General features: G+C 35.4%; 1 protein-coding gene across 2 annotated transcripts in view; it reads right to left on the bottom strand.

The window, feature by feature from the left end:
- Positions 1 to 6: 6 nt before the first annotated feature.
- The window catches only part of LOC108687176 (toll-like receptor 6), a 52,095-nt gene continuing 39,701 nt past the window's right edge, over positions 7 to 12,400 (bottom strand). For both annotated transcript variants that reach the window (XM_018192821.1, XM_018192812.1), the window contains 2 exons: positions 785 to 851; positions 7 to 382 (listed from right to left, as the gene is read on the bottom strand). The gene's annotated coding sequence lies outside the window, so the exon portion shown is untranslated. The remainder of the gene's footprint in view (positions 383 to 784; positions 852 to 12,400) is intronic.

Here is a 12,400-nt window from a genome sequence, read left to right as displayed (position 1 = left end):
TATATTTATATATATATATTTATAATAAAATGCCCTATCTATTTTACAAATATACAAAACTCTCGCTATGTACATCGATCTCCGCTTTCGACTAAACAAGAGAATTACCGAAGAACTTGAATAAATCGATTATCGTCGATTAAACTATCATCGAGTAGAAAGAGGAAAAAATGTTATTTCGTTGCAATACGAGTTACAGGTAATATGCTCCAATTTGCTTTTTTTCTCGCGCTAATTACATTTGCTCACTACGAAGCTATCACGATTTTCAAAAATACGAATAACCGCTTATTTATTCGGACACCGTGTTACGGGTTACATTGCAATAGTAAGAAATGCTTCTGATAATAAGTAGAGAGAAAAGTCGCAGCAGTCAGGAATCCTGTAACAAAAAAAACAAAGGATACGAGTTATGCGAAACGATTTCCATTAATGTTTTTTCTAGACAAGATGGACTTGAACAAACGAATAATCGCTTTGTGTCGCACGCAATATGTGATGCAATTATTGATCACGCAGAAAGAATGATTCATTAATATATTGCGTTAATAAATCCATGATAATAATAGAACAGTTTATTGTTGTAATGAATTTCAATAAGCGAGCGATCAATCATTATCCATGTAATCGCTGGAAATGTGTACTATATTACTTCATTTGCGCAGATGGAGTACGATTACAGTACCAAAGCCGATTATTACTGCGAGCACATATATTTCGAGAATATGTATATTCATAGTTTCTTGACATTTATATTGTAATAATTTATTAAAAAACGACTTACCTCACTGCGATTTCTGAATACTCCTTGTATAACGTGATTCAATAATACTTTTGGAAACAGTTGACATCTGAAACAAGAAAGATTATATTAAATTATTTAATGCCCAAAGATTATTATGTGAAAGTAAATATGATAATGACAAATTAAATGTAGAGATCCTCAGGTATACGAAAAATCTAAAAATTTAACTAAAAATCTAAAATCACAAATCTAAAAATAATTTTACTGGGTCAGCAAAATAATTCTGTAGAAATGATTAGCAATGCTGCAAAAAGTTTTGATATTCTTATAATTAATTTGAATGTCCTACATAATTTTGATAACATTATTTTGATGGTCCAAAATTATTTGCACATTTATATCGAATTAAATTTTTAGATCCTTCAAAAGCATCCTTTGCGTATTATAGATTGACTAAATGAAATAAATATGATGGATCAAACTTAAGATAGAATGAGATAAATACATCTCATTTCATCTTAAGCGCTGTTCTGAATATGGCCAATCAAAAGTTGTTTGAATGATCCATCTTTTACCTGAGGATTACTCTAGTTAAACGTAACAAAATTGTCACATTCATTTTTTTTTAATACAAAAGATATGGTACAAAATAAAAGTAATGAAAATAAACATAATGAAAATAAACAGAGAATTAGAGAATTGGCGTACTGCATTTTGCAAGAAATGTTATATTCTTGAGAGACTCTTTTGAATACAGGATTAAACTTTTTTCCGCTACTGTATAGTTTTAACAAGTTATATTTTTTAATTTTTCCCACGACGAACGTGGGCGACGTGAGGCTGAAAGTTTCTCCGTGGTTTTTAGAAATGCATTTAAACTTCCGCTTGGTTGTGCTCCGTGTCAAAATGCATTTCCTTTTTGCGCCGCCGCCACGTCGCATCGTATCAGGGAGATTCTTTTGCGCGACGCGGAGTGTAGTGAGTACGCACGAAAAACCGATGCCACACATTTGTGCAGTGTCACGGCCGAAGCAGCGCTAGACATTGCGGCGGAAATGTCCGTCGTTTTGAAATTCTGCTGGCTCGAACTGTGTTACGCTTCGGTGAACGTGTCGAGCGACACAGTGGCATGACATGTAGTTGTACCTAGGTGGACAAAACCTCGATTTTCTAAAAGACGAAGATGCCTCTCCAACTACTATACGAATAAATTATTATTAAACTGTGTCTTTATTATTTGCAAATTAATAATTTTTCAACACACAAAGTACTGAAGACAATGTGAATATACAATAAACAGGCAATAAAGGCCTCAAATAATCGAGCTGAATTTTTAATGCTTAAATAATTGACAAATTTAAATTTAATTTTCAATCTTAAAATACAATTCTAACAGAATTAGAGAATAATATTACAGATTAAATTGACAATTTAATAATATTAATTAAATCATCAAAGGATATCTTAGAAAGATAATAATATGATACTGATAAGCGTCTTGAGATCTGTAAATAATTTTATTGCAAAAAATATTATCTCAGCAAAATTTAAACTCGGATCTTTCGTAATTAATTTTTAGTCCAATCAATTTTAATATAACAATAATCCAAAAAACATTCTACTCGTAGGAAAAATATCTAAGAATTATAATAAAATATTAAACGTAGAATATTAAATATTAATTGCAATTTTATTTATGATTTTCTTCTTATGATTTGACACGAAACGTTTGTACAAAATCAGTGTATAATTAAGTTTCATTTGCAAAATACAGTGTAGAAATAATAAAAATTCAATACATAAAAAAATATAAAATCTTTTTTGCTTAAATATAATTATGTATTTCTTTTAAGAATAATTTTATTTTAAATATTCTGTTAGCATATAATATGTATATATATATATATTACAAGTTTGTAAACATAATTAAAAAGATATTATCTATATGCTTGTTATAAATTTGCAGACAAAATAATTTCTCTTCCAAGTAGACGGTGAAGATCAGATTTATGTGTAGTTTCGTATATATAACACGTCTAGGTAACAGCATGCGACATGAGAAAGGAAGGGTTGTTACAGAAGCGATACTCGTTTCTACTTGCCGGCGTGGTCGGGAGAATCGAATGAAATAAGAGAAATTGGCTTGCATCCGCGCACGAGTTTAATTAAACGTTCAAAGAAGCAACAAATAGTCGGTCGCGCCGTGCCGTCCTTCGTCTAGCAATGGAGTCGCCCCGTTTATTATATGTTCCAACGACCGGTCGCCTCTATGATCGTACCAATACCAACGGGTGGTGGATCGATGAAATTCCGTCAGGAGAATTCTGAAAGCTTTGCGGCGCCGCGCCGCACGGTGCAAATGTAATTACAACGCCGCGCCCGCGGGGGCAGTGAAGAGAGCGGCGGTACACAGGAAACGATGCGTAAACAGCAAAGTTATTGATTGCGAAAAATCACTCTTGACCGAGTGGAGCTCGGCAACAGTAGTAACGGTGGCAGGACACAACCGGAATACCAAGGTCCGATTGGATTCCCGCGCTATTGGCGGTTCCGAGTGACTGGAGCGACGCGATGCGCGCGATGTCGATCGTTAATCCTTCTCCTCGTCGATCCGCTCTGTACGCGAGCCGCGAGAATTTCATAGCGTTTACAATTTCCGTAAATGACGCGTCAACTCGTCAGTGCGTGCCCTGGCACAATGTGACCGCGATTGGCGCTCCGGATTACGTCGATTGAAAGTAATAACGTGATCACAATCGGCGACCGACACGACGATTATTTAACGCGTCGGGGTGCGGATGCTCCGAACGCCGTTAGGGACGTGATTGAAACGCTCTTTCATTCGTTTCCTGAAACGTTTTTTTTTTGTCATGAAACAATGAGTATTTTTGCTATAAAAAACGAGAATTTCAAAGCGATCGATAAATACGTGTTCAACGCGTATTAAAAAGGAGTCTTTCCATAAAATCATCTTTTAATAAAATCTCTTAGTATGTTCGCTAAAAACATTGTTGAGTGAATTTAATTAAAAAACTTTTTTTATAGTATATATTGTTCTATAGTATATATTGTTCTATAGTATATTATTCCCAAATACATTAAAATCGATACTTTAAAATATAAACGATATGTTGAATAGTGATTATTTAAAAAAATTTATAAAATTCACATATCAGTATATGTAATGAAAAATAAATGATATTTTGTAGTATATCGTCGCGTTTCCTTAAAAAAATTATTTGCATGTGGAATTTTTGCTAATTCAAAGCATCAACCAAAGAGATATAAATGCCGTTTTATTCGCCTTTAATACATATATGTTTGGCCTGATTTCTCTTTTGTTTTCACTGGGAAATCATTCACGTATATTTGCAATCTCATTTTCTTCTTACCAAGTCACCGTCAAGTAGCAATAAACGAACTGAACATTTGGGGTACTGCTACGGCATTATATTCGTGGATAGTTGACCAAAATGGAAATAGCGGAGCCGCGAAGCGGCAAAGTAACACAATCCTCGTGAAATTCAATTTGGCTGGGTAATGAAAGCGTCGGATTCGCGATGTGCCGTGCGCGGCGCATAAGCTTCGGCGTATCTGTCGATTTTCCGTTCCCGCAAATGTATCGAAAATTAACACTGACTCCAAGAGCGGTTGTTCGCCCGTTCTCTTTGAATCTGAATTTATCACTAGCGAATAATAAGAACGTTCACCGAATTTCTTCTATTATTGCAGAATAACAACATTCATTTCCATTATATATCGAGATTTTGATGGAATTTTCCTTTCGTTGAAGGATTTGCTGGATTGAGGGAAAGATTGAAGGATAATTCAACTTTCTATAAAATCTTCAAGCATGCCCTGCAAGTTACTTGCGCTTCGCAAGTGATCTGCGTTCTGTCGATGGCACACATCTGTCTCCGGAGTCAATCATGCGATCATCAGTGAACTTTCTCAATTTTCATATTTCAATCTTTCAAATTTCACGTGAATTTTAACCAATCAAACATCATTGCTTTGCGCTGGAAAAAATTACGTAGTCATCATTTTGGCAGATCCTCGAGAAAATTTTTATTTCTTATCCTCCTTTTTCCAAGGCAGAATTACGTGATCGTCACAATATTCGACTAAAAAGACTCGAATGACAAACTCACGAGCAGTTTATTTGACTGCAATCAACTTTAGCTGCAAACTGCGACTTTATTCCGATATTCTTCAGTGAGGCAAAATAAAAATTTTGCAATTTTACTATTCTTAATTTTTTGCCTCTGTTTATAATAAACTCTCGATAATCACTATTTATATAACGTATCATAATTGTGATATAATTATATTTTCTTGCATAATTATATAATAAAGAGAAATGTGAAAGATAATAAATAGAATAGTAAATAAATAGAATAATAAATAGAAATGTGCTTGGATAATAATTTTTTCCTCAGTTAAAATAAGAACACTGATTTTAAACGATAAAGAATTTTCGACATTTTTAGATGCAATTAAATAACAAAATCTTATTTTTCATTCACTCAATCATAAATTATCAACGCGCATCATCAAGTTTATGATAGTTTTAATTTTACAGTTAATACAATTTTTTAATTAAAAATTTTAACTAAATACTGTTTAATAGTTAATATTAAAAAACTGATGATATTTTATAATCTTTTCTAAAGAAAAATTATCCGAGAATTCGCGAAAGAACTCGGAATTAAAGTTAAAATTGCAATTTCCAAGATATAAATTCTGCTCTGCGGACGGTCGTGGAGTCTTTATCGCAGATCAAGCTTAATGCGACTCCGTGAAGAACCGAATGTCTCACCATCTTTCTGATCCTCGACGCAAATTCGCTCAGCGATTGTTATCATTTAACACTTTGGGGATTCCATGATTCCGCCCTCTAAAAGCACCTTAGTTCTCGAAACGGTAACGCTATCAAAGCTGCTTGAACCAGCACCTCAAGATACGGTTTTAGAGTGAAACCACCAAGCGGAACCCACCATCCGACAGATTAAATATTCTATATTTCACGAACAACAAGTTTCTCTTCTCAGGAGTAACGCGCCTCGGTATACACGACGGCGGTGGAAAGCTCTCCTCTTCCCGCCCAGACAAATCACTGGGCGCGTTTAAGTCCCTCCGAGAAGCCGCGGAGGCACTTCCTGAGAATTTGCGGGCGGAAAGAAGTAATATCATTCAAAAGCGGCGGAAGTTATTCCTTGATGCGAAAGTTTCTCCATTTTACATCGGCCGGAATAGTTTCGAGAGAAAATGTTAGTTGCGGGCAAAACTCCATCCCGACGATAACTTTTCCAATTATTATCAGATGGCAAATGGACACCCCTTTGTGTTTTCTAGAGCCGACGCAACGCTGCTTGGGAAACGCGAGAACTCCGGATAACTTAAATTGTAGCGTACGCGGACAGAAGATCTCTTGTCCGGCAATAAACCCTGACGGGGATATTGCGTGAGATGTCCATTTGTGAGAAATGCAATTGTCATCCGCGAAAGATTGTATTATTTGAAATCCATCTCCGATTCGCACATCAGTGAATATCTCAATTTTTTATGTCTTATTACTTATCTAATTTATAAAAATAATTGATAATCTATGGTTTATATCTTATGCTTTATATTTATTTGCGATATTAACCCTTCAAAAATGATGAGTTTATTGTGGACTCACTTAACTATAAATTTAAAAAATGTTAAACAATTCAATTTTCTTTAAGTTTCTTTAAGTTTACATCTATAATTTTAAATTATTCTTATTAAAATATATTCAGTATTCATTTTTCTTATATCAGTTATTTCAAATTAAATATAAATAAATAACAATAAATAGTACAATACTTATAATTATAATATTATATAATTATAATATTATAATAATTATAATAATAGTACAATAATTAAATAATAAAAGAAACTTAAAAATTACACAATATTAAAAATAAAAGTAAAATATGAAAAACAATACAATTATGAATAAGTATAAACAATACAGTACAGGTACAGTTCTCAATAAAGAACACAGTCAAACTAATAAACAAAATTAAAAATATTTAACAAAAAATTAATTAATGCTTTTAAATGAATCTTTTAATTAACATAAATTAAATGAGTTTTATAGACCCAACGTCAACTGTATTATACAGATTTTGGCATCAGTTCCAGAGGGTTAAAGAATTGTATGTTTCCTCCTTGCAATAATGCATAACGTTGTTAATTTCAAACTACTAATTACCGATTTAATTTTCTTTATTAAGATAAGATAATAAATCTCGTTTTCATTCGAATTTTCGACCTTTGTAATAGTTTGCTTTATTTTATTTTTTTTTCTTTTTTAGAAAAGAGCGAGATGGTTTAAATATACGTTCCGCTCTTACAATTTCTAAATCCACTCACTTAAGGCCGTCGTCGATCGTTTCGGGAATCGGTGGGGCTATAATGCTGCGGAACAGGCCTTTCCTCGGAAAGGAATCTCCGAGCGTGAACCGATGGAGGCGTGAATAATCCGCAAAACAAAGCGTTCAAAGAGCGGAAAATGAAATTATATCCTTGCGCGCGACCGGCGGTAGTACGACGACGTGTTCGCTTCGTCGAGTAGAGTGAGAAAAGAGGCCGGCGGATTTCCTGTCAACGTTACGAGTCAATTTGCAGCTCGAGGTTTTACTCGCTTCCGAGAGATGCCTTCTTCGTTGCCTTGGTTCGTTTTACGCGCGAGTTCGGCGACACGATGATTGTTTTTAAGCAGAAAAGCCGAGAGGAGATAGAAAAGAGAAAGAGAGAAAAATGAGAGGAGAAAGAGAAGAGAAAGAGAAAAACGAGCCAGCGCGAACATCGACCGTATTGGCGATTCGGAGCAACGCGGAACTTTCTAGCGAACGACAATGACGATTTGAGTTCCCGTCGAGAAGTAATGAAATGGACCGTGCGCGACGATGTGGTCTTGAGGCGGAATACCTCCGGGTGAATGGAAATCCTCCCGTGTGTTTACAAACAAGTGAAACTGGTTCCGAAGGGAGCTTATGCGAGCGGACACGCCCTATCCACGGGCTGAGCGACCGTGCGAAAGAGCCTTCGTCGATGGGAGGAACAAAGCGGGCGCTATCCTTTGTTTCAACCATTCAGCCCAGGGGAGGATATAACGTGAGTGTGTTAATTAAGACCGACCGACCGACCTCGGTGGGATAGGCGTATACGCGTCGTGAAGAAGTATCAGACGAAAATCTGGACTTTTCGCCGACGTCGGCGCATTCATTCGCTCGCTTGCTCGTTCGCTCGCCATAAATCCCCCAGTATTCTTATCCGCCGTGTCCATCGGTGCTAAAAGAACTCTCGAATCAGATTTCTCAAGGCAATCTTTTGGCAAGTTATGTTGTGCCCCGAAAATCTCTCGATTAATCGATCTGGTTTTATTAAGCTGAAGGACGATTCTGTGGAACCAAAATATATTAATTTCTATTACACTAAACTATGGTTAACCCTTTATATTTATATTTGTATTAAATTTATATGCAAATTATAAACTTCTCTCTCGTGAGATAATATAAAGCATTTTGGACTTTAGGTGTAAAGCATAATTAAGTTTATGTAAACCATAATTAAACTCATCCCAATTAATTTACAGATATCGCTCTCTTTCTTCAAAAGTGACTTTAAGAAACATAAGTTTCGAGTTATTATCATAAATAAGTTAACTAAACATTCTATCAGTCATAAAAAAAATTTAGTTTAAAAAATCATCAAAATTATTACAACTCAAAAAAGAATTTTTAGGGGTTGTAAAACCAAAATGACAAAAAAGATTATTGCCAATATCATTTAATTAATATTGTAATAATTTTCTGCCAAGTATTAAAAAATAGTTTTTTCCCTTTTTCGAAAAATTTGATTTTTTAGACTTTTGAAGTAAGGAAATTATATATAGCTATTAGTAGATTAAAATTAATTGATTAAATAATCTATCAATTAAAATTTAATTTAATTAAAATTAAATTTTAAAAATTTTGGAATGTGCTATGTATTTTATATTTCAAGTGTTCTAGTTGAATTTTCTTTTTTTCAGTTGTTAATGAATAGTGATCCGCATCAAATTGAGGGTGGCAGGCTGCATCTGTTTCTTCTCTCTCTCTCTCTCTGTCTCTCTTTTGATTTAACACTTTATATAATAACATAGAATCACACAACGTATAATTTTGAATTCCTATATTCCCTGTAATAACGCTGATTCTGTTTCTAGTAACACGATGGTAATCATGAAATAGTAGTGTGAATTAAAACGCGCGACATCTCGTTCGAATATCTAAAGGCAACACATCGCGCTGCCGTGATTATAACCGAATCGCGATTCGACGATTGAACTCGTCGCGCCAGCATCCACGAGAGATCGGAGCCGTTATTATCCAATCGGATTATTCTACAAAATTCACGCGCGGCGCGTTATTATCGTGCCCACGCCGCTGTTATTATACCAACGCGATGTAATACTGTTCGTTCGTGTATACTGCTTCTATAACCGGATACGATCGCGTCCGCGCCGGTCGAATTAATAGCAGACTCTCAATAGTCGCTCTTCGTATTATTCCGGGTTCTTTCGCCAACATTGGGCGCTCCGGAGGCGGGTCGTTGCGTATTTTCGGGCGAAACTTCGGGTCGAATATTCAGAGCAGCTCTGAAATTCCCGGTAGGATTTCAGGGAGCGATCCGGGGAGAAACTTTCTTCAGCCGAGAGGGTCGCGACGACGCCTTTACTCCCTTGTATATTTCCTCTTTCTCTCTTTCTCCCACTCTGAGCTTGCTTCATTAAAATTGAAGGTTCCTCGTTGTAGCAGAGTTGAGAAAGCTCGCGGAAAACTCGCTTGCTCGCTCGCTCGCTCTCAGCTTACCCTTACATCATGACGCGATGGCAACAAGCGCGCCGCACGATGCCGTAAGGTTACTTCTTGCTGTATTTAAAACCAAGTCGACTTCTCTTTCACAGACTTCGGCAGCACGAAAGCGCATAGGAACGCAAAGAGAAGGAAAGAGGAAGAACTTGCATCTCGATTTTCAGTGTCGCGAAAAGTTCTTTGTCGTGCGGGGAAAAGTCTTTCGGAAGGTCCAAAACGTTTCCTGATGCCACTATGCCATCTATTCTATTTATTCTCGATTATAATCGCTATATAGATGCTTATAAAGTATTGATCGCACAAAAACCATATTTTCATATATTACTTTGTATTTTCAGTCGACGACATTATTACGATATTCGCGAACTATAGTCACTCCTTTTCTTTATTCTCCAAAAATTGTAACGTCCTTAACGACAATTTGATCGTTAAATTGCTTTCTTTTTCTTTTTATTTTTTAATTTTCAAATCTTCCTGATTATCGAATTCAAATTCTGTTAAAACAAAAATAAATTAAAGTCTCAAGGTAACTTTTGCTATTCAATCACAGTTCTCAAAGCATAATTTATTTTTAATATCCAAATACTGTTGATCGAAAAACCATGACGCTTCGACATTGGAGTGCCAAACACTTCTTAATATATTCTACGATATTAAAAGAAAAAATATATTTCTGCTAAAATTGTTAAAATAGATTCACAAATATTTAAATATTGTTAATCTTTATATAAAAAAAAAAATAAACTAGACCAATGAATTGTTTAGAATATTCCAAACGTTGCTACGTAGCTTTAAATCATGAATACATTACAAAGCTGTATACGGAAGTTAATTGTGAACCAGTCAACCATCGAAGCGGAATAAAGAAATGTTAAAGAGCACTTCGGAAACGATACTCCAAGTAAGCCTCTCGCATCATTAAATCGAATCGATGGATTCGCTTTCGTTGCACGGTAGACGCTGTTTATTCAGCGAATCGATCCAATGGGCATCCGGCATCGCTTCAGAACTATGGACATTTCGATCGATGCGAACAGCGTGATCCAATATCTAACGCGATATGTAAACACAATTTTCCACGGGAAACAAACGTGAAGCGTCAGGAGACGGATTTTATCGTGCGAACGGACGGTCAACTTTCAATAAATAATTCTGCGCGAAAAACGCACACTCGCGACGTATGAAGAGTGTCATGTAATAAATGCTATCCGCTGTAAAATCTCTGCTCTTTCGCGTGCATGAGACGAGCGCTGCTTTAAATTAGTGGTAACCTGCGCGCGAACCGGTTCGATCTCCTTCTCTTCTCTCTGTTCCCTTTTTCCACCGTCATTACTATCGCCGTTCGAGCGTCAGATTGCTTAATCGCAAAATTGACCTGGCTAACGCGCGACCGACAAGCGGACAAAGCGAGCTGAGGCGAGCTGAGGGAGAACGGAAAAACGGAAGAAAATAGCAGAATGGAAATCGCCAGAGATGCATGCCGCAACATCGAGTTGGTTTCATTTCATCGCGCTGATGACAAAAAGATTGTTGAATGGACGTTGCCGATCGAAAAAAACGAGACAATTTTGCCGACTAACGACAGAAAAGGCAAGTCGAGGAGGAAGAATGGAATAGATGAAAACGGGATCATTGATGACCAATTCATGAACAATTGCATCTATTTAATCGGTTATAATAAAATATGACTCAATGAATTATAATAAACTACTGAATTATCTTTTTTCATCATATATCTTTTTTATCATATATCTTTTTTTTTAAGATGATTTATATTACTTTTTAATATAACATGATGTTTAAAACATACAAGATTTTTTTGAAAAAATATAAAATACTTTATTCAGTTAAATTTATTTTTTCAGATACAAAAAATTGATTTATTTTAAATATATCACGCTTTAAAATAATCGATGATAATCGATTAATTCAGTGGAAAAGATGATTGTATTGAATCGATAAAATATATTCTACATAATCAAAGTGTAATTGTTTTAGGATAATCTTAAATAAAGGAAATGAAGGAATGGAAGAATTCGAAACGGATAAGGAGGAAAGAGACGCTCGTATAACGCATCATTGGATTTTGAAATTGGTTCGCGTAATAGCATTCTCTGAAAGGTAATGACGTTACGAGATGATGCCAATTTTGATTCTGGCCATTTCGAGCCGCTATTTCCGATACGATTCCCGCTATATCGTAGGGCGCAAGGTAAAAGACTGTTTAGCGTGAACGAGATCTGGCGTGTTCGGATTTGTCGTTCGATCGTCGATGCATTAGGATTCGATGATTTTCCTTTGGAATAGAGATCATTATTTCAGATACGGGCGACGGTATGCGCTTGAACAACTTTATCCGCGCCGGAGAATATCCCAAGATGTCGAGATAATATCCTAATAGAAGGGAAAGAAAGAGAGAGAGAGAGAGAGAGAGAGAGAGAGAGAAAGAGAGAGAGAAAATGTTGAGAAATAATTTATAGTATCATGATGTTCCAATTTAGATAAATGCACTTTAATGATAAATTATCTCTCATTTGCGATGGCGAGCGACTAGAAAATGATGCAGTCCAATATGTTTCAAAGGGATTAACGATCGATGTTAATTAAACTTCTTGTTAGATCAATAGGATCCGATTGCGAACTTTATTTCTAAAAGACATCACATTTATCTGGCGAGAAAACATTCTTTATATATATTTTACGCTTCATTTAAACTACACATTACATTGATAAAGGGAGCTCGATAAAAGTAGTAAATTAAAAA

The sequence above is a fragment of the Atta colombica genome, unplaced genomic scaffold (assembly GCF_001594045.1).
Source record: "Atta colombica isolate Treedump-2 unplaced genomic scaffold, Acol1.0 scaffold102, whole genome shotgun sequence".
Classification (NCBI taxonomy): domain Eukaryota; kingdom Metazoa; phylum Arthropoda; class Insecta; order Hymenoptera; family Formicidae; genus Atta; species Atta colombica.
The sequence above is the reverse complement of the archived record's forward strand: the minus strand, read 5'-3'. Positions and strand labels throughout refer to the sequence as shown.